Raw genomic sequence first — 22671 nt, 5'->3', positions numbered from 1 at the left:
TGAATTCTTTTTTTCAACACAGTGAATTCTCAACTTAGAACATATACTTCTAAAGTAACAAGGTACTTTCATATATTGAGAATTACTGATCTATATATATTAACTGAATTTGAAAGCATCACATTGGAACTGACAAGTTAATTCTTTTATAAGTATATTTATCTATGTATTTATATTTATACTTATATTTATTTCTTTTTCTAAAAAAAAATATGATAAAGGCGAATATACAAAATGTGACTCACGTGAAGGTCAGTCACTTCATTAAAGTCAAACTACAAAGTCTCTGCACCTCTGCCCTTAAAATCCAGTTGATAATCCTAGTGAAAGTAATTGAAATTTCTTGCATCATTCTATGATTAAGGCATATTATTCTACTTACGCAAAACAGCATACTATTTTCAAAAAAAGTAGTAAGAATGAAGCTCAAGGTTTCAGAAATTATGAAGTTTTAATCTCTTAACCATAATTGACATAAATACTCAACAGAAATCTTACTTTGGAAAAGATCATAGGTACAAAGCCTTCAAGACGTATCCAAATTCTCTTAGAATTCAACTAACTCATCTTTATCTGAGTGTCTGTACCTTTAATATCTTGCATTTATTTTACACATCTCTTTCCATCTCTAGACTGTAAGCTCCAGGAAGACAGGAACAGATCTTAAGCATCTGATACAGCACATAATATATGCCTAGATTATAGCAGGCTCGAAATATAACTGAATATGAGAAGGATCAATAGGGAATTGGGAGTTGAGTGACTCAGATCTCTTATAATGCCTGAAGGAAAGCTGAGCTTTCTGAAAAAGTGAAAGTGCAAGTCACTCACCCATGTCCGACTCTTTGTGACCCATGGACTATAGAGTCCATGGAATTCTCCAGGCCAGAATACTTGAGTGGGTAGCCTTTCCCTTTTCCAGGGGATCTTCCCAACCTACGGATCAAAACCAGGTCTACTGCATTGCAGGCAAATTCTTTACCAACTGGAGCTTTCTGAAAACTTACTGCTAAAAATATCACACTGGGTTTCCCAGCTGGCATTAGTGGTCAAGAATCCACCTGCCAGGGCAGAAGACATAAGAGACGCGGGTTCAATCCCTGAGCAGGGAACATTCCCCAAAGAAGGAAATGGCAACCCTCTCCAGTATTCCTACCTGGAGAATCCCATAGACAGAGAAGTCTGGTCCATAGGGTCCCAAAGAGTCAGATACAACTGAAGCGATAGGATGCAAGAAGGATGAAAGAATAGAAACTGAAAAGGAAAGATAAGTAGGACAGAGGGAAGACTGAGAATGACAGCAGCAACGGAGGGTAAACTAACAATGGAGAGTCATAAAGGCATGAGACGAGAGATGATTAGGAAGACTATTAAGCAGGTTATAGCTGGGCAATTCTGAAGAGACAAAAAATCTAATACTCTTATTTCTCTGATGTAAAATTTGTTTGTGGTTTTTGTACAAAGAGAAAGGACAAATTAAAGCCCTAATTATCTAAAGCCAAACTTGTTTTATTATTTAAATATTACTTAAAAACTTTTAATGTGTTCAAATGGCTATCACTTAGAATTTTTATTGAATTTGCCTATCTCTATTTACAGTGTAATAAAAACACTAATAGTACTGTATTATGCAGTCCTTCTGCTGACATACACTTTACAAATATTTACTCGAGTCCAAATATTCAAGTCAGGGTGAAATTTTTAACATTAAGTTTTCAGAAAGCTCAGCTTTCCTCCTGTCATTAAAAGAGATCTGACTCACTCAACTCCCAATGCCATATTCAAAGCATTAGAACACCACACCCCCTGGTGTAACAAAAGCCATAATTTCTCCAACTTAAAAATTAAGTCCTTTCTTTTCAGATACTAACTGCTGCTAAAGAGAATGGCATATGAATTAGTTCCATAAGCTTTCTGCAAATAGTTAATAAACTCTCAGTCTTGTTTCACTTAAAGGAGTTAACTGTTTACAAATGCAATTATAAAGTAATCAGGAGATTATATTCTGGTCTGGTCACTGTCACTTAATCTCAGGGTCTCAGTTTCCAGAACGATAAATGAGATGGTTCAGTATAAATTCAAATAACATTTACTGAGTACATCTGGTTCCATCACTTCATGGGAAATAGATGGGGAAACAGTGGAAACAGTGTCAGACTCTATTTCTTTGGGCTCCAAAATCACTGCAGGTGAAATTAAAAGACGCTTACTCCTTGGAAGAAAAGTTATGACCAACCTAGATAGTATATTCAAAAGCAGAGACATTACTTTGCCGACTAAGGGCCGTCTAGTCAAGGCTATGGTTTTTCCTGTGGTCATGTATGGATGTGAGAGTTGTGAAGAAGGCTGAGCGCCGAAGAATTGATGCTTTTGAACTGTGGTGTTGGAGAAGACTCTTGAGGGTCCCTTGGAGTGCAAGGAGATCCAACCAGTCCATTCTGAAGGAGATCAACCCTGGGATTTCTTTAGAAGGAATGATGCTAAAGCTGAAACTCCAGTACTTTGGCCACCTCATGCGAAGAGTTGACTCACTGGAAACGACTCTGATGCTGGGAGGGATTGGGGGCAGGAGGAGAAGGGGACGACCAAGGATGAGGTGGCTGGATGGCATCACGGACTCGATGGACTTGAGTCTGAGTGAACTCCGGGAGTTGGTGATGGACAGGGAGGCCTGGCATGCTGTGATTCATGGGGTCGCAAAGAGTCGGACATGACTGAGCGACTGAACTGAACTGAACTAAGTACATTCTGTGTACAAATAAACAATGCCTAAATTGTTGCAAGGTTCAAACACTGAAATCTGTTAATGATTTGAGGTTATCAAAATTGTTGTGACTGAAACAGACTGTATAAAGAGAACCCAACAACTAGCAGCCTCCTCCTCGGAGCTTTTCCTCAGACACCTACTTTCGCAGTCCCTGCCCTTGGGAGCCACAGATGCTCATAGTAATTTCTGGCTTCAACCCAAAGCCCAGCATGAGGCTGATAAAGAATGGCAACCTGCCATATTCAGCTCCCACCTGAAAAGAAGGTAATGCCTGAGGAGGAAAAGGGAGATTCAAGCAAGGTGTTAGCCTGAAAAACAAATGAAAGGTTTTAGCATGAAAACTACTCATAAACTGTGACTTTGAATGAGCTGCTTAACCTCGCTATGCTTCAATATATTTATACTTATTAAAAAATGATAAAATACCACCTCATAGGATTGGTATGAGAATTAAACAGATAATTCCTTTACTTTCCATATATATGTTTCATTATTATTTAGTTCAGTTCAGTTCAGCCACTCAGTCGTGTCTGATTCTTTGTAATGCACTGCAGCACGCCAGGCATCCCTGCCCATCACCATCTCCCGGAGTTTACCCAAACTATGTCCATTGAGTCAGTGATGCCATCCAACTATCTCATCCTCTGTCATCCCCTTCTCATTCTGCCCTCAATCTTTCCCAGCATCAGGGTCTTTTCAAATGAGTAGTCAGCTCTTCGCATCACGTGGCTGAAGTACTGGAGTTTCAGCTTCAACAGCGGTCCTTCCAACGAATACCCAGGACTGATCTTTAGGATGGACTGGTTGGATCTCCTTGCAGTCCAAGGGACTCTCAAGAGTCTTCTCCAACACCACAGTTCAAAAGCATCAATTCTTCAGCGCTCAGCTGTATAGTCCAACTCTCACATCCATACATGACCACTGGAAACACTATAGCCTTGACTAGACGGACCTTTGTTGACAAAGTAATGTCTCTGCTTTTTAATATGCTGTCTAGATTGGTCATAACTTTCCTTCCAAGGAGCAAGTGTCTTTTAATTTCATGGCTGTAATCACCATCTGCAGTGATTTTGGATCCCAAAAAATGAAGTCAGGCACTGTTTCCACTGTTTCCCCATCTATCTGTCATGAAGTGATGGGACTGGATGCCATGATCTTAGTTTTCTGAATGTTGAGCTTTAAGCCAACTTTTTCACTCTCCTCTTTTACTTTCATCAAGAGGCTCTTTAGTTCCTCTTCACTTTCTGCCATAAGGGTGGTGTCATCTGCATATCTGAGGTTATTGATATTTCTCCCAGCAATCCTGATTCCAGCTTGTGCTTCCTCCAGCCCAGTGTTTCTCATGATGTACTCTGCATAGAAGTTAAATAAGCAGGGTAACAATATGCAGCCTTGACGTACTCCTTTCCCAATTTGGAACCAGTCTGTTGTTCCATGTCCAGTTCGAACTGTTGCTTCCTCACCTGCATACAGGTTTCTCAAGAGGCTGGTCAGGTGATTTAGTATTCCCATCTCTTTCAGAATTGTCCACAGTTTATTGTGATCTGCACAGTCAAAGGCTTTGGCATAGTCAATAAAGCAGAAATAGATGTTTTTCTGGAACTCTCTTGCTTTCTTGATGATCCAGTGGATGTTGGCAATTTGATCTCTGGTTCCTCTGCCTTTTCTAAAACCAGCTTGAACATCTGGAAGTTCATGGTTCATGTATTGCTAAAGCCTGGCTTGGAGAATTTTGAGCATTACTTTACTAGCATTTGAGATGAGTGCAATTGTGTGATAGTTGGAGCATTTTTTGGCATTGCCTTTCTTTGGGATTGAAATGAAAACTAACCTTTTCCAGTCCTGTGGCCACTGCTGAGTTTTCCACATTTGCTGGCATATTCAGTGCAGCACTTTCACACCATCATATTTTAGGATTTGAAGCAGCTCAACTGGAATTCCATCACCTCCACTAACTTTGTTTATAGTGATGCTTCCTAAAGCCCACTTGACTTCCCATTCCAGGATGTCTGGCTCTAGGTGAGTGATCACATCATCATGATTATCTGGGTTGTGAAGATCTTTTTTGTACAGTTCTTCCGTGTATTCTTGTCACCTTTTCTTAATATCTTCTGCTTCTGTTAGGTCCATATCAGTCTACCTACCGAGTGTTAAGGACATTCTACTTTGCCTACAAAGATCTGTATAGTCAAAGTTATGGTTTTCCCAGCAGTTGTGTATGGATGTGAGAGTTGGATCATAAAGAAGGCTGAGCACCAAATAACTGATGCTTTCAAACTATGGTCTTGGAGAAGATTCTTAAGAGTCCCTTGGACAGCAGGGGTGGGGGGGTAATAGCACTTGCTTTACCTGATGTGGTGGTAACAGACCATATCAAAATGTATTTGTGTTAGATGAAGACATCTTCATCGTGCTTCAACTGACTGAAGAAATTTAAACGTTCTAGAGAATGATCTCTAGTGTAATCTGGAGACACATCAGTTTGTCAAAAGTATTAAGATATAAAGATAATGTCAGCTTAAGTGACCACAGTCCCGACAGAGTATAAACACTCAATAAACATCTGGGAGGGACAGAATCCAAAAGGAAAGCAAAAATTCTTTCCCTTCAAATAGAATGGATTATTGTTTCTGGGTTCCTAGTGGTTTTGACCTGTATATCCATAGTTTGATGGGATCCCAAAACAATATACACCTCTTAAAAGATAAAAATGCAAAAGAAGTGGGTGTGAAAGAAGCAATAGTTTTCCATGACTTTCCCTTGACACTACCACAATAGTAATGATTACTTCCTTTCCCATTTCCCTTTAGACAAATATGCAGGCACATAAACCAAACAAGATTTTTAGAATTTGACTATAGGTATCAAGAAATACTAAATCTGACAGGAAAAGCAGTTTATATTAGATTTAACAATCACATAGGTGCTAACAAAATTCAAATCTATTAGCCTAACAAGCATATAAGACATGCTCAACTTCATTTACAATCAGGGAAATGTAAACAAAATGAGATGCCAGTAAGAATGGTAAATATTTTAAGACTGATAATATCTCCTGTTGGTGAAGGGAAGAGGTGAAGGGTGCTCAGATACACTATTGGAAGGGGGAAACATTTGCAGTCTTTCTAGAAAACAATTTAGCATTACCTATCAAAAACCAGATTGTGCTTCAGAGTATATATACAAAGAAGACTATTCTTTATAACAGCTGTAATAGCAAAAAATAAAAACGGTAATTGCTTTTAGCACCTTCAAAAGAGAAATGGAAAAGTAAGTTATGCTATACCCATGCCACAAAATACTATGGAACTTTAAATAGTGAAAAACGGTTTAATAAAGTGTTCATAAGAGATTGTTTAATGAGAAAATAGAGTTGCCAAACATGATATATACAATGTTCCTTTTGGAAAGGAATACATAAACTCCTTAAATGATTTCTCTTGAGAATTAGTATTGGTGGGCAATAGGAGTCCGTTTAACATTTATTTAAAATTTTTAAATATGAAAGAGAGAAAATTTCGTGCATTTTTGTGTTTGTTTTTTAAGTAATACAAAGATGATTATCTTCCCAAATCATAAATCAATGATTAGCTTTACACAGGAAATTTTTCAGTCACACTGTTAATTGGTTTAAATGTCTTAAAGATTTGATTAAGTAAATGATTATCTCAGTCAAAACCCATTTTAGTTGATTCATGTGCATGGTTAAATTGAAATGACAAACATATCAATAATATTTGCAAGGGAAAATAGAACATGCTATTATAAGTTTATCTCAAATTCACTTGGGGGTTTTTCTATTACATTTGATTCATCATTTGTCAACAACAGTAATTATTTTAAGAATTCTAGCCTGTTTTTAACCAATCTCCTCTCTTTATCACACTATCATTTAAAATGTTACTGGTATCATATTAAGCTGAAGCCACCAGGAATAAATACTCTTATCTCCCTTAGTATGCTGGATCAAAACAACCTTTTCAAACACATGCTTGCCTGAACCACTTTGGAAAATATAATTACACCAAAAATGTTACTAGAAAGATAAAGTCAGATTTCTACAAAAACTGTGCTGAATTTAGCCAGTTGCACTGACCCAGTAGTCATGTATGGACGTGAGAGTTGGACTGTGAAGAAGGCTGGGCACCGAAGAATTGATGCTTTTGAACTGTGGTGTTGGAGAAGACTCTTGAAAGTCCCTTGGACTGCAAGGCGATCCAACCAGTGCATTCTAAAGGAGATCAGTCCTGGGTGTTCTTTGGAAGGAATGATGCTAAAGCTGAAACTCCAGTACTTTAGCCACCTCATGCAAAGAGTTGACTCACTGGAAAAGACTCTGATGCTGGGAGGGATTGGGGGCAGGAGGAGAAGGGGACGACAGAGGATGAGATGGCTGGATGGCATCACGGACTCGATGGACGTGAGTCTGAGTGAACTCCGGGAGTTGGTGATGGACAGGGAGGCCTGGCGTGCTGTGATTTATGGGGTCGCAAAGAGTCGGACACGACTGAGCAACTGAACTGAACTGACCCTTCAAGTACAAAGTTCATTTATCCACTCTATAAAAGTCAGCCCTACTATCAACAATGACATTTATAGGAACAAATTAGGGCTTCCAATTTGTAAAAAAGTACCAGCATAAACTCTATTTAGTATATGATTGCTGTGCACATAAATACGTGAGATTTATTTTATTAAAACAAAAAATCTTCAGGTCATGAGATAATTACATACCCTGAAAAAGAAACAAGACAGAAATTCTGTATTAATTTAAAATTTTAGATATCAAAGATTTTCCCTCAGTTCTCAATTATTCTATGAATTAAGTATGAAAAGGAATTCTTAATAAAGGCAGAGAATCCCATTTCAGTTAAACTTCTGCGATTTCAAAGAAAAACATCTTTCTATGTAACATGAACTCTGAATAATATGATAAGAAACATGAGTAAGTGCTCAAATTTTCATCCAAACTTGATACAGCACTAGCCTTGGTGCTATATCGAGCAATTTGCATAATCAGATTTTATAGAACTCAATCTCCTTCTTATTTTCTAATACTTTTTCATCTCCATTCTCATCCTATTCTATAATATTTGTAGAAAGTGTTGACAGGGAAATTGCAAAAGTAGCATTTAGACAATCTCTCTAAGCATTATAAATTAGTTTTAACATTCACCTTTCAAGAAGTTTGAGACATGAAAGCAGGCAATGAAGTAACACATTAGTTGGCATTCAGCAGAATTTACAGGGGGGGTGGGAAAAATGACTTTATCACACTGAAGTTAAAAAATGATAAGGGACAGTTGCATGCTCATCTGACTGACATGAAAATGGCACTAGTGGCTCAGAGGGTAAAGTGCCTGCCCGCAGTGCGGGAGACCTGCATTCGATCCCTGGGTCGGGAAGACCCCCTGGAGAGATGCTCAAATTCTTGGGATTCCCTGGTGGCTCAGACAGTAAACCGTCTGCCCGCAATGTGGGAGACCCGGGTTCGATCCCTGGGTTGGGAAGATCCCCTGGAGAAGGAAATGGCAACCCACTCCAGTACTCTTGCCTAGAAAATTCCATGGATGGAGGAGCCTACAGTTCATGGGGTCGCAAAGAGTCAGACACGACTGAGCGACTTCACTTCACTAAGGATAAGTTTCTCTGGGAATACTAGTTAATTCAAAATTAATTTTCTAACTTGTGAAATAAATATTTTAAATACGTTAGAGGCTTCTCTGGTCACTCAGATGGTAAAGAATCTGCCTGCAATGCAGGACACCCAGGTTTGATGTCTGGAATGGGAAGATCCCCTGGAAAAGGAAATGGCTACCTCCTTCAGTATTCTTCCCTGGAGAATCCCATGGACGGAGAAGCCTGGTGGACTACAGTCCAAATAAGTTAGAAAGAAAGAAAAGTGACCATGATCACTTAATGCTTGACTGCATATTTTTACATTAAAAATGTTTCATATAATATTAACAATGTATCTACAAAGTACTAAATGAACCAAATTTGACACCAGCATAAAAACAGAACACCAAAAGAATAAAAAAGGGACACCAAGAAAAACCAAACCTATAGAAGTTTAATAACTAAATCACAGCATTTTAAAATAAAACATGTATCTAATTAACACTTTTCTAAAAGCACACAACACAAAAAGAAAAAAAATTAACCAAAACATACCATATAAAAATCCACAACTCATATTTACTATATTCACAATCTTATATTTTCTAAAAGGTTGAAAAAGTTTCATGCAATAGATTTATATACTTTTGAATAAAATGTCTAAGAGTCTGATTTTCTTATCAGAGATTCTGCACTGTATTAACCTTGAAGAACAATCCTCCCTGGATCAATATAAAAAGATTTTTATGACCTTAAGATGTATTGTTTTCTATTAGATTACCCATTTATCACAGTTTGAATTAAATATACATTTCAGACATGCCAAAACAACCACAAGTACAATTGTACCTTGAATATTAACAAACTGTGTGGGCACACTTAAGTTACTAAATGAGAGGATAGGTGCTTGCCATCACACCTATATGATGAAAACACTAACTCTAGCAATATTCCTTTTCTTTTCTTTCTTGCATTTTATATTTCCTCTCAAATATATTTTGTATTAAGAACAAAGTTAAATCATGAAATTTGTTTTGCTCTCCATAAGGTTATTTCAAAATGCAAAAAGAAAAAAATAATTTATTTTTTAGATACTTTCCACTAAAAATACACTAAAACTTTACTATAATACACTGTATATGGCAAAAGTCCTATTACAACAGTTTATTTTGGAACACTAATAAAAAGGGCATTTATTATGTAATAAAATATAGCTAACAAAAAGGAACATCAACTATACAGTGGCCCTATTTTTGTACACAAAAGACATTACAGTAATACCAAAACATTCCACAGAGTTTCAGAAATTACATAAAGTATACTTAAAACTGTTCACAAATATGCTTTGACTGTTTGGATTGGCCAATTTTTCTGTAAAGGGCCAAATAGTATTTTTAACTCTCACATGTTGTTACTATTTCCTTTTACTTTTTTGGGGGGTTGGGGGTGGGAGGGGGCACTGGGGCAAGTTGTTATTACAATCCTTTAAAAATATAAGAACTATTCTTTGCCCAGAAGCCATATAAGAAAAAATAAGTTGTGGACCAGATTTGCCAGTAGGCTACAGTTCGCCCTTTCAGAATAACTATTCATTCTTATTTGCTTCAAAATCTTAAAAATGAAAGAATCTTTTAAATGCCAAATACTACATTTTCCAAAGGCATTAATTTCATTAAAGAGTAAGGGTATACTTACAGTAATATAAAAGACTATATATTTTATAATTTAAATATAATAAAAATCATTCCCATACACATTGAACATGTTAGAATCAGATTTTGAACTGCCAGTTCCAAGAATCTTATCACTTAAAACAAATTGAAACACTAGATTCCAGTGAAAACCCACAAGTTAAAGATAGAATAATAAACTTTCCAGGCACAATAACATTGCAGGAAGTGAATTAAAACATATTCTTTGTTAACTGAAAGGTCAATTACTGTTTAAAACTGCATAAAAACTTTTTTTGTGGGGAGGGAGTAAAAAGACACGCAGCTTAGACACATAACAATACAGTTTACTTATACTGAATGGTACAGATTTTCACTCTTTGGAGGTATTTTAAAATATAAAGATTATTGTACGATTGAGGTGAAATAAGATTAGAACTTGACAGATCTTACTCATGAATCAAACACTGTAAGTTTGTATTTTAGATTTCTAAATGAAATACAAACCACAGGGGAGGATATTAAATGCTTGAGTTCAGTTGATATGGAACCCAATCACACTCAGTCATCCCATGGTTAGATCTCAGTATTCTCTGACACACCACCAGTTATTTGTAAAGGAAAAGGTCAGAAACCCAAACAATTCTAATAGTCTTATATGAGTATCATACTCTTGATTATATTTAGGTAAATGCAATACACACTCTGATGTATCATAGTATTACTTAATTCCCGCAATGATTCAAAATGTTTCAGTTCAGTTCAGTTGCTCAGTCGTGTCTCTTTGTGACCTATTCCCACCTAAAACATAAGTAACCTTAAAGGAATTTCTGTCACTCTCAGAACAAAGCTTATTGCTAAAATATCTAGGTACACACACAAACACACAAACTCATACAAAAGATGTGTTTTTCATCATAGGGGAATAGATTGCAAAAGCAGGAAGTCCAAGAGGTACCTAGAGTACCAGGCAAGTTTGAACTTAAGAGTACAAAGTAAAGCAGGGCAAAGGCTAACAGTTTTGCCAAGAGAATGCACTTGTCATAGCAAACACCCTCTTCCAACAACACAAAAGAAGACTCTACACATAGACATTACCAGATGGTCAATACCGAAATCAGATTGATTATTTTCTTTGCAGCCAAAAATGGAGATGCTACATACAGTCAGCAAAAACAAGACTGGGGGCTGACTGTGGCTCAGATCAACTCCTTATTGCCAAATTCAGACTTAAATTGAAGAAAGTAGGAAAAACCACTAGACCATTCAGGTATGACCTAAATCAAATCCCTGACAATTATGCAGTGGAAGTGACAAATAAATTCAAGGGATTAGATCTGATAGACAAGGTGACTTACGAACTATGGGCAGAGGTTCGTGATCAAGACCATCCCCAAGAAAAAGAAATGGTCTGAGGAGGCCTTACAAACAGCTGAGAAAAGAAGAGGAGCAAAAGGAAAGGGAGAAAAGGAAAGATACAAGCATCTGAATTGAGGGTTCCAAAGAATAGCAAGGAGGTAAGAAAGCCTTCCTCAGTGATCAATGCAAAGAAATAGAGAAAAATAATAGAATGGGAAAGACCAAAGATCTCTTCAAGAAAATTAGATACCAAGGGAACATTTCATGCAAAGATGGGCACAATAACAGACAGAAATTATATGAACCTAACAGAAGCAGAAGATATTAAGATGAGGTGGCAAGAATAAACAGAAGAACTATACAAAAAAAGACCTTCATGATAACCATGATGGTGTGATCACTCACCTAGAGCCAGACATCCTAGAATGTGAAGTCAAGCGGGCCTTAGGAAGTATCACTACAAGCAAAGCTACTGGAGGTGATGGAATTCCAGCTGAGCTATTTCAAATCCTAAAAGATGATGCTATAGAAGTGCTGCACTCAATAGGCCAGCAAATTTAGAAAACTCAGAAGTGGCCACAGAATTGGAAAAGGTCAGTTTTCATTGCAATCCCAAAGAAAGGCAATGCCAAAGAATGCTCAAACTACCACACAATTGCATTCATCTCATGCTAGCAAAGTAATGCTCAAAATTCTCCAAGCCAGGCTTCAACAGTACATGAACCATGAACTTTAAGTTTCAAGCTGGATTTAGAAAACGCAGATGAACCAGAGATCAAATTGCCAACATTCGTTGGATCACAGAAAAAGCAAGAGAGTTACAGAAAAACATCTATTTCTGCTTTATTGACTATGCCAAAGCCTTTGACTGTGTGGATCAAAAAAAAACTGGAAAATTCTGAAAGAGATGGGAATACCAGACCACCTGACTTGCCTCCTGAGAAATGTGTATGCAGGTCAAGAAGCAACAGTTAGAACTGGACATGGAACAACAGACTGGTTCCAAACTGCGAAAGGAATACGTGAAGGCTGTATATTGTCACCCTGCTTATCTAACGTATGCAGAATACATCATGCTAAATGCTGGGCTGGATGAAGCACAAGCTGGAATCAAGATTGCTGGGAGAAATATCAAGAACCTCAGATACGCAGATGACACCACTCTTATGGCAGAAAGTGAAGAGGAACTAAGGAACCTCTTGAAAAAAGTGAAAGAGGAGAGTGAAAAAGCTGGCTTCAAACTCAACATTCAAAAAACTAAGATCATGGCATCTGGTCCCATCACTTCATGGCAAATCGATGGGGAAACAATGGAAACAGTGACAGACTTTATTTTGTTGGGCTCCAAAATCACTGCAGATGGCGACTACAGCCATGAAATTAAAAGATGCTTGCTCCTCGGAAAAAAGCTATGACTAACCTAGACAGTATATTCAAAAGCAGAGACGTCACTTGCCAGCAAAGGTCCATCTAGTCAAAGCAATGGTTTTTCCAGTAGTCATGTATGGATGTGAGAGTTGGACTATAAAGAAAGCTGAGTGCTGAAGAACTGATTCTTCTGAACTGTGGTGTTGGAGAAGACTCTTGAGAGTCCCTTGGACTGCAAGGAGATCAAACCAGTAATCCCCAAGGAAATTAGTCCTGATTATTCATTGCAAGGACTGATACTGCAGTTGAAACTGCAATATTTTGGTCATCTGATGCAAAGAACAGACTCATTGGAAAAGACTCTGATGCTGGGAATATTGAAGGCAGGAGGAGAAGGGGATGACAGAGGATGAGATGGCTGGAGGGCATCACCAACTCAATGGATATGAGTTTGAGAAAGCTCCAGGAGTTGGTGATGGACAGGGAAGCATGGTGTGCTGCAGTCTATGCAGTCACAGATAGTCAGACACAACTGAGCAACAGAACTGAACAAAATGTCAGACCACCTTACCTGTCTCCTGAAAAACCTGAATGCAGGTCAAAAAGCAACAGCTAGAACCAGACATGGAACAGTGGACTAGTTCCACATTGGAAAAGGAGTATGTCAAGGCTGAATATTGTCACCCTGCTTATTTAACTTATATGCAGAGTGCATCATTGGAAATCCCAGGCTGGTTGACTCACAAGTTGGAATCAAGATTTCTGGGAGAAATATCAACAACCTCAGATATGCAGATGATACTTCTGCATATTTAATATCTAATGATACCACTCGAAGACAGAAAGCAAAGAGAAACTAAAGAGCCTCTTGATGAGAGTGAAAAAGCTGGCTTAAAATGCAACACTCAGAAAAATAAGATCATGGCATCCAGTCCCATCACTTCATGGCAAATAGATGGGGACAGAGTGGAAACAGTGAGAGATTTTATTTCTTGGACTCCAAAATCAGCAAATGGTGACCGCAGATGTGAAATTAAAAGACACTTGTTCCTTGGAAGAAAACCCATGACAAACTAGACAAGAGTATTAAAAAACAGAGACATCACTTTGGCACCATCACTTTGCCACCAAACGCCTATATAGTCAAAGCTATGGTTTTGCCAGTAGTCATGTAAGGATGTGAGAGTTGGACCATAAATAAGTCTGAGTACCAAAGAATTAATGCTTTCAAACTGTGATGCTGGAGAAGACTCTTGAGAGTCCCTTGGAATGCAAGGAGATCAAACCAGTCAATTCTAAAGGAAATCAATCCTGAACATTCACTGAAAGGGCTGATGCTGAAGCTGAAGCTCTAATACTTCAGCTATCTGATGTAAAGAGTTGACTCATTGAAAAAGACCCTGATGTTGGGAAAGACTGAAGGCAGGAGGAGAAGCAGGCAACAGAGGATCAGAAGGTTGGATGGCATCATTGACTCAATGGACATGAGTCTGAACATCCTCCAGGAGACAGTGAAGCACAGAGAAGCCTAGCATGCTGCAGTCCATGGGGTTGCAGAGTTGGACACAACTTGGCAACTGAACAAAAACACAAATACTTCTTACATTAATTAATGGGTGAAATTAATTAATATAAAAATATGCTCTCTTCCAGGGTGAACTAACTAGCACTGAGCCTTTGAATATGGCAATTAAAGACAGGTATGATGCAGTCACATTTCCCTGCCAATTATTTCTCTAAAATTGGTCATTTTCTATTTACAGGACCAGCATCCTAGTTCAGGCTTTATGTCCTTGAATTAGACATATATATCATAGATTCTTCACTATTCTTTTAACTGCATTTTACATAATATACTGCCAGCTTAATCTACCTAACTCAAACCTTCACTCACGCCATGACCATCAAAATCCTTCTAAGACTCTCCACTACTTTATACAAAGGCTATGCTGTTCAATGTTTCTAGTCACTTTCTCCAAGGAAGGCCTGCTAACAATCTCTCTCTGACCTCACACTCGCTGTCTCCTGGGCATACTGAAGATTCTGCTCAAGTCTGTACTTTCCGCTTTCACCTATGTCAGAATGCTATGCTTCTTCCTTCCTTCCACTAACTCTTTCAGACTTTCCCAGGTGTGGTCATTTGAAAATGAATTAAAACTAGTGTTTACTGGAGACCCACTATGTGGAACTAACTGACAAACCCACTAAGATGAATAAGAATCTGAGCTTCTCACTGGAATTTACAGTCACAAGGGGAGAGAAGACACTATAATTTAATATGGAATACCATAAATGACACTAAAGATATGTAAATATAGTGGAATTCTGTAGTCAGGGAACAGGTGATCACTTCTGACTGGGGACAAATAGAGCAATCATGAGAAAAACATTTAACTTGATAGCTGAACCCTGGTTTCAAAAGGCAGAGATGGTGAGGATGCCACATGTAATGGAAATTGCTCAATAAAAGACACCACAGACCTACAGCAATCAATTCTCTTATAATTCACTTGGAAATTCATCACATACTGTTTTGAAGTTGTCTGGATCATTTTTTGTTTACCTAATACTACATGTATGTATATCCTTAACAGGACCTCGTCTAACAGGAGAAGTAAGATACAAACTTGTAAAATAATAGAAGTAACAGTAATTATCTTGCATGGCTATGGTAATAAGTGAGGTAACATGCATGCAAAAGTGGTGGTTATCAATATATAACAGAAGCTTGAAAAAGGATAGTTTCCTTCATTTCTGGTACATTAACTCTTTGTTACAGCCAGTTCTATAATGACCACTAAGATTCCTGCCTCCTGGTATAAACACCTTATATAATCCCTACCTTTGAGTGTGAGTGGGACGTATGAATAAGATGGATGTCACGGCTGTGACAACGTTGTGTTACATGGCAAAGCTGAAAGGATTCTGCAGATATAAAGTCCCTAACCACTTTGGCTTTAAGTTAATCAAAGGCAGGCTACCCTAGAAGGGCCTAACCTAATCAGGTAAACTCTTAAAAGAGAGTTTGGAGGACCTCCCTGCCAGTCCAGTGGTTAGGACTCCATGTTTTTCACTGCCGAGGGCGCAGGTTCAATCCCTGGTCAGGGAAGTAAGATCCTACAAGCTGCACCATGTGGCCAAAAAATAAAAAATAAAATAAAACCAAGAACTATCATTTAAAAAAAAAAAGGGGGGGGGGGCCTGGGCCTTCTCCTGCTGGCCTTGAACCAAGCCCCTATGAGTACTATAACAACAATGAAATGGATTCTGCGAGCTCTGAAGAGAACCCCAAGTTTCAGATAAGACCGAAGCCCCAGCCAAAACTCTCAGCCACAGCCTCAGGAGACCATGAACAGAGGACCTAGCTAATCCAGAGCCACACTTGTGATCCATGTGAAATAATAAAAGGGTGTTACTTTAAGACACTATATTTTTTAAATAACTTATTATGGAGCAATATAAAACTAACTAATACACTCTACTTTCTCTCAAATACCTTCCCTTATCAAATGCATTTTCTGATAACTTTCATTTGTTTAAACAGATTCAAGAATCAGACAACATGATGAAGCCCTCTCTTCCCTCTCTCACCTATACACAGAAGTGCACACACACATCAATTTTATAAACATAAAAAGTACCTGAGTGGAAAATAAATAGTATCTACCATGCCAGTATTATTTTGTTGAAACATATTTTCTCATCTACAAAATGAATATAATAATAGTATTGACCTTATGGGGTTGATATGAGGAATAAACAAATTAATATGTGTAGTATGACCAGGAGCAATGGAATCTGATAGTGTTTTTTTAAGTAAGACCTCATTTAAACAAGATCTCCAGGTAATACACACACACACTTAAAACCTGACAAGCATTTCTTACAATCAGCACCTACCACAAATAAGTGCAATATGATCATTGAAACTGAAAGTCACTCAGTCATGTCTGACTTAGTGACACCAGTCCATGGAATTCTCCAGGATAGTCCCCAACTATACAGTCCATGGAATGCTCCAGGCCAGAATACTGGAGTGGGTAGCCTTTCCCTTTTCCAGGTGATCTTCCCGACCCAGGGATCAAACACAGGTCTCCCACAATGTGGGCAGATTCTTTACCAGTTGAGTCACAAAGGAAGCCCAAGAATACTGGAGGGGGTAGCCTATCCCTTCTCCAGCAGATCTTCCCGATCCAGGAAGTGAACCAGGGTCTCCTGCATTGCAAGTGGATTCTTTACCAACTGAGCTATCAGGGAAACCCTAGTATGATCACTGTATTAAAAAAAACTCATTTCTTTTCTATATTCTCCATTGTTATTTTCATTAGAATATAAAGAAATCTCATTTGCAAACTGATTTCTACAGTAAAAGCTGCCTGTGATTATCTTTAATCAGACTATGAATTAAGAAATTAAAAGAAAATAAACTTCTAGTTGAGTTTGAGATGGCTTTGCTCTGCAACCAAAATGAATTAGAAGTCGTATTAGCTACCAGTCACTCAGATCAAAGGGAATATTTTTAGTCTAGATAGCATTTAACCAATCTAAATACAAAACAAAAAATGTAGATCAGAGTAAAGTTTACTTTACAAGTAAGCGTGAAGCTTGCCTCATATTACTGTGAATCTGGTCTTTTACAATTACTTGGGCATGTGTCTTAAAGGAAATCACCCTGTATTTGCCATCTATTGTCTTCTTATAATTTACCATCCATGTTATAAGTAACTAAATACAAGTCTGAGGTCAACAAACAGAAAGTCAGCTTGAAAACCAAATGAAGCAGTATCAAGTGTACCTCAAGTTTCAAAAGCAGGAACAATTCAGAACATGAAGGAGTATACAAAGGTGACAAGGTTGTTAAAAAATAATCCCTATGGCAATTGCATTGATGGACCTAACTCTCTGCAAAGATTCCTTGTATTCAAATTAATTCCCTTTAAGACACTTCATTTTTTGAACAGCATTTGAAAAATATGCAAAGATACTTTAATTCATTTTACTTTAGATCTGTCCCAGGAAATTAAGAGCAATTTTAGTCCTTTAAAGTCTGCATCCCTTTTTAGTTAAATTACATGCTAAGGTAAGACAATTTAGTGACTTGAACTTCCACTTTTGCTTTGACAGGCAAATTGCTGAAAATAATTAAATAAAAGAATACTCCAAATCCCCCCAGCAGGAAAACATTTCTATGCCACCTCCAGCTCTAACTTTTGATATCTGCGTTGACAGAAATGTCAATTATAGAACTAATAATAAAGTGTATTGAAAATGTATGAAATGTCTCATCTATAAAAGAAACTATTACTTCCTACTCTGTGATTCTGTAGCTTTTTTAATATGGGTGATGGCTAATAGATTTTCAAAAGACAAGCTGACATCTCAAACAGTGAAAACTTGTTAAGAACAGAAGTAAAAAATTTTAGGGAAAAATAGAATTCTGATGACTTGTTCTTATTCAAATCATACATAAGAATGAGAACTTGAAAATTTTATTTATGTTTTCACATTTTCAAGTACAATTTCAGAAATGTTACTTCCATTTTTCTAGTCTTTCTCAGTATGAAATCATCTTGAAGCAATGTAAAAGAAAACATATTAATTTATTCTGTAATTTTTGTGATAAATATATTTACTTTTATTTATTCCTTCATTTATTATTATTTATGCTGTTTACTCAGAAAGCAAAAATTTCACTGAGAAGGTGATACTTATTAAAGAGGAGGGAGAGACTCATTTGGCAATCCAGGAAACAAGGTGTCCTTCCAAGGGGAACAGCAAGTGCAACAGCCCAGGGGCAGATCATAGCAGTGTCTGTGAAGGACACAGAAAGTGAAGAACTAAAGAACCTCTTGATGAAAGTGAAAGAGGAGAGTGAAAAAGTTGGCTTAAAGCTCAACATTCAGAAAACTAAGTTCATGGTATCCCGTCCCATCACCTCATGGAAAATAGATGGGGAAACAGTGGAAACAGTGGCTGACTTTATTTTTCTGGGCTCCAAAATCACTGCAGATGGTGTTTGCAGCCATGAAATGAGAAGACGCTTACTCCTTGGAAGGAAAGTTATGACCAACCTAGACAGCATATTAAAAAGCAGACACATTACTTTGTCAACAAAGGTCCGTCTAGTAAAGACTATGGTTTTTCCAGTAGTCATGTATGGATGTGAGAGCTGGATTATAAAGAAAGCTGAGCACCGAAGAATTGATGCCTTTGAACTGTGGTGTTGGAGAAGACTCTTGAGAGTCCCTTGGACTGCAAGGAGGTCCAACCACTCCATCCTAAAAGAGATCAGTCCTGGGTGTTCATTGGAAGGACTGATGTTGAAGCTGAAACTCCAATACTTTGGCCACCTGATGCAAAGAGCTGACTCATTTGAAAAGACCCTGATGCTGGAAAAGATGAGGGCAGGTGAAGGGGACGACAGAGGATGAGATGGCTGGATGGCATCACCAACTCAACGGACATAAGTTTGGGTAGGCTCCCGGAGTTGGTGGTGGATAGGGAGGCCTGGCGTGCTGCAGTTCACAGGGTCACAAAGATTCGGACACGACTGAGCAACTGAACTGAACTGAACTGAACTGAACTGAACTGTGAAGGAGAGCAAAGGACAAGGGTGGAATTTGTGGGGCAGAAAGTGACAGTGAATGAGGTCAGAAAGGTTAAAATCAGAATCACATACGGCCTTGTAAACCATGGTAAAGAACTTTGGCAAGCAAAATGAAAAGCCAATGGAGGGTTTTTAGAAGAGAAGAAATGTAATCTGACCAATTTCAAAAGGGCGACTATGACTAGTGCAGAACCACAGACAAAGGGGGAGTGAACAAGGGTGGAATGCAGGAGACCCGTTAGGAGGTACTACAATAATCCAGTCCAAGAAATGATAGCACCAGAAAGAGGGTAGATTCTGGATTCTGAGATCCAGAGCCCAGGAACTGCCACTTGCTCTTAGGGGAAGCCTACAGGGAAGATGAGCCTTCGGCCATTTACTCCACCTGGAACACGTTCTTTTCATAGAACAGAAAAGAAGCAAAACCACTGTACACATGCCAGGCCTCATGTCCAGCATATATCTGTGAATAGCTAGGACCCTCTCTAATCTGCCTGAGTGTGTGTGCAGCCTTGCATGTATACACAACCTCCCTGACCACCAGTGATATGCAGAACTAATGAGGCCCAGTCATTCCTTAAATCTCCTTTGGAAGAATGTCTTCACATTCATTTGCCATTTTAAAAAAAAAATTGCTATTGTTTCCAATAATGTTCCAGAGATATGTGCTTTTTCTACATTTGCTCCAAATCGAGTAAACCCTTCCTGCGGTGAAAGCAAAGCTACCAGTTTTTACAGCTCGCCCCATCCTAGCAAAACCACCATGATAATAAGCCAGTGGTGGGAATGAGCAGAACAGGAGATGCCTCAAGTACTAAAACACCATTCACAGTCCTCACTTAAGGCTCAGTGGTTTTTCTTGAATAAATGCTTTCTCCATATTTTTATATAATTTGATCACCTTCTCAAGTCCTTCACTGCCTGTTTTTTGACAATTTTATTGACATTTATGATTGCTTTTTCATAAGCAGATTTGCCAAGCTTCTCACTCAAGCCATTCCTGCATTGAATACATTTTAAACATAATTTGCCTGAGCAACCTAATAAAAAATATCATAGAAAATATTTTTAAACATTGCTACATATGGAAACTGCCTGTATACTAAAATCACTATTTTCTTTTGACTGTTAACATGTCTTTGTTGAAGAACTTACTCAGGTGGCCTTAAGTAGAAAAAGTCTCTAAGCAGAGTAAACAGCATTTGTAAAGCCACAGGAAGCCTGCTAGGAAACTGCACCCTTAAGTGTTGGGTGGGTAACTATTTTTAGCTCTCCCTTCCCTACTACAGACGAACTCAAATCTTTTACACCCTAAAAATGCCCTTTTGTGGCCACATGCAACTCAATGTTTTAAAGTCCAGGCTCTTTCCTCTTCTTCTCCACTGACTTTCTTGAAAAAATAGTCTGAAAAGTATTTAAAACATCCCTTTCTCACCTCTAGTCATTCCTCAGTCCAGTGTAAGAAGGCTTCTTTTCCAACTTTATTAAAATGGCCCACAGAGGTACCCAGTAGCCTCTCAGATTCACCCAATCCAACGAACAATCCTGTTCCTTATTATACTGAATCTCCTTGCTCCGTTTGTCAATACCGCAACATCATTTTCTCCTTTTGAATCTCCACTCCTTGATCCATTACTACCTTGTTTTAGTGCTCCTCCTACTGTTCTGATCATTTCTTCTGCAGATCTTTTAGCTGGACTTTATCTTCCTGCATCGACTCTTAAATGTTAGTGATCTCTCAAAACTCAACTGTTAACCCACCCCTCCCACATGTTCTCTCAAAGAAATTTCAGCCAGTTATCATTGCTTCACACTGATGACCCTCAAACCTTTATCTCCAGTTGTTACAACTTCTCTCACAATATAAGACCATTTCTAATCACTGAAAAACAGCTGTACTTCAATGTTCCACAGTGAGAAATCCACCACTATCTGAAACTGAACATATCATACCCCCAGCCCACACCCACTCTTCCCAGGTATTCCTATCTTCTTTGCTGGCATCAACATCATCCAGTCACCTAACCTAGAAACCTAGATTTAATCTACAATTCTTTCTCTTCCCTTCTCTTCTTTCTGCTGCCCCTGACATCCAATTCAGCTATAAGCCTTGTTGCTTTTACCGCAGGAATATTCTCACATCTCTTCTGCCCCTCATTCCCTATATGCTGAGGCAGCCATTTTGACACATCTGCAACGAACGAACTTTGTCAAAAGGGCTGCATCAAAAATAAAGTTGGAGCCCAAGTCAACTCTCTTGCTAAGACTAGAAAATGATGGACCTCCAATACTTCGTACAGGACTTTCAGATCCTGGCAGTGAATGTCTCCAAACATTTTGCTGATTAATAACAAGTCAAAATTGGGATCATTTAGTTTGCCATTTACTTCTAAATGTATCAGTTGTCTAATTATGTTATTTTCCGTAAGTAAATGGTTCTTCCCTTACATTGCACATATACACAACTTTCAAACCTCATGAGCCCTAAATTTTCACTGGATCAAAAAATACCTTTCCAAGACTTGAATGGCATGGAGTAATAATATGTCAGACAAAATGCATGGTAAGTCTATTAAATAGCAACTACATTGTATACCACAAAGCAGATTAATACTATGGAAATAATATTCTGTGACTCCAAGGCTAAGATATAAAAGGCATTGCAACTTCCACCTTAGTTCCCTGGACTGATGTCTGGGGAGAGCTCACCACTGCACCACACTGACACCCAAGCAGCACTAGGGAGGCCTATGTGGAGAGAAAGTAAAGTATCTTGACCAACTGCCAGCATCATTTTGGCAGCTATTATGAATCAGCCCCTTGGAAGCTTCCTCAAGCTTTCAGCCCCATCAATGTCATCTTCGAATAACTAAATCCCTCAAATAATATCTGACTCTCCATAACAAACGTGAAGCCACAACTGACCATACAAGCCTAATTCATGACCCACAGAAACCATGAGATAATAAACGTTTTCTGAGTGAAAAAAAAAAAAGGACTCTACTTCCAACTACATGTAAAAATTTAAATGGTTCAAAGACACATCATTAATGGGGGAAAAAAGAAAAAAAAAACCTGACAGGGAATTCCCTGGCAGTTCAGTGGTTAGGACTCTGAACTTCTACTGCAGGCAGTCCAGGTTCAATCCCTAGTCAGAGAACTAAGGTCCCACAAGACACAGCACACAGCAAAAAAAAAAGAAGAAAGAAACTGACAAATTCAACTTCACAAAAAGTAATCTTTCATTTCTCAAAAGACATTGTTCAGAAAGTGAAAAGACA

The 22671-nt window shown here is 38.2% G+C and overlaps 1 protein-coding gene across 1 annotated transcript in view; it reads right to left on the bottom strand.

The window, feature by feature from the left end:
- The window catches only part of RABGAP1L (RAB GTPase activating protein 1 like), a 718011-nt gene that overhangs the window by 520689 nt on the left and 174651 nt on the right, over nucleotides 1-22671 (bottom strand). The gene's annotated exons all lie outside the window — the stretch shown is intronic.

This window comes from Budorcas taxicolor, chromosome 16 (assembly GCF_023091745.1).
Source record: "Budorcas taxicolor isolate Tak-1 chromosome 16, Takin1.1, whole genome shotgun sequence".
Classification (NCBI taxonomy): domain Eukaryota; kingdom Metazoa; phylum Chordata; class Mammalia; order Artiodactyla; family Bovidae; genus Budorcas; species Budorcas taxicolor.
This window is presented reverse-complemented; position numbering and strand designations above follow the sequence as displayed.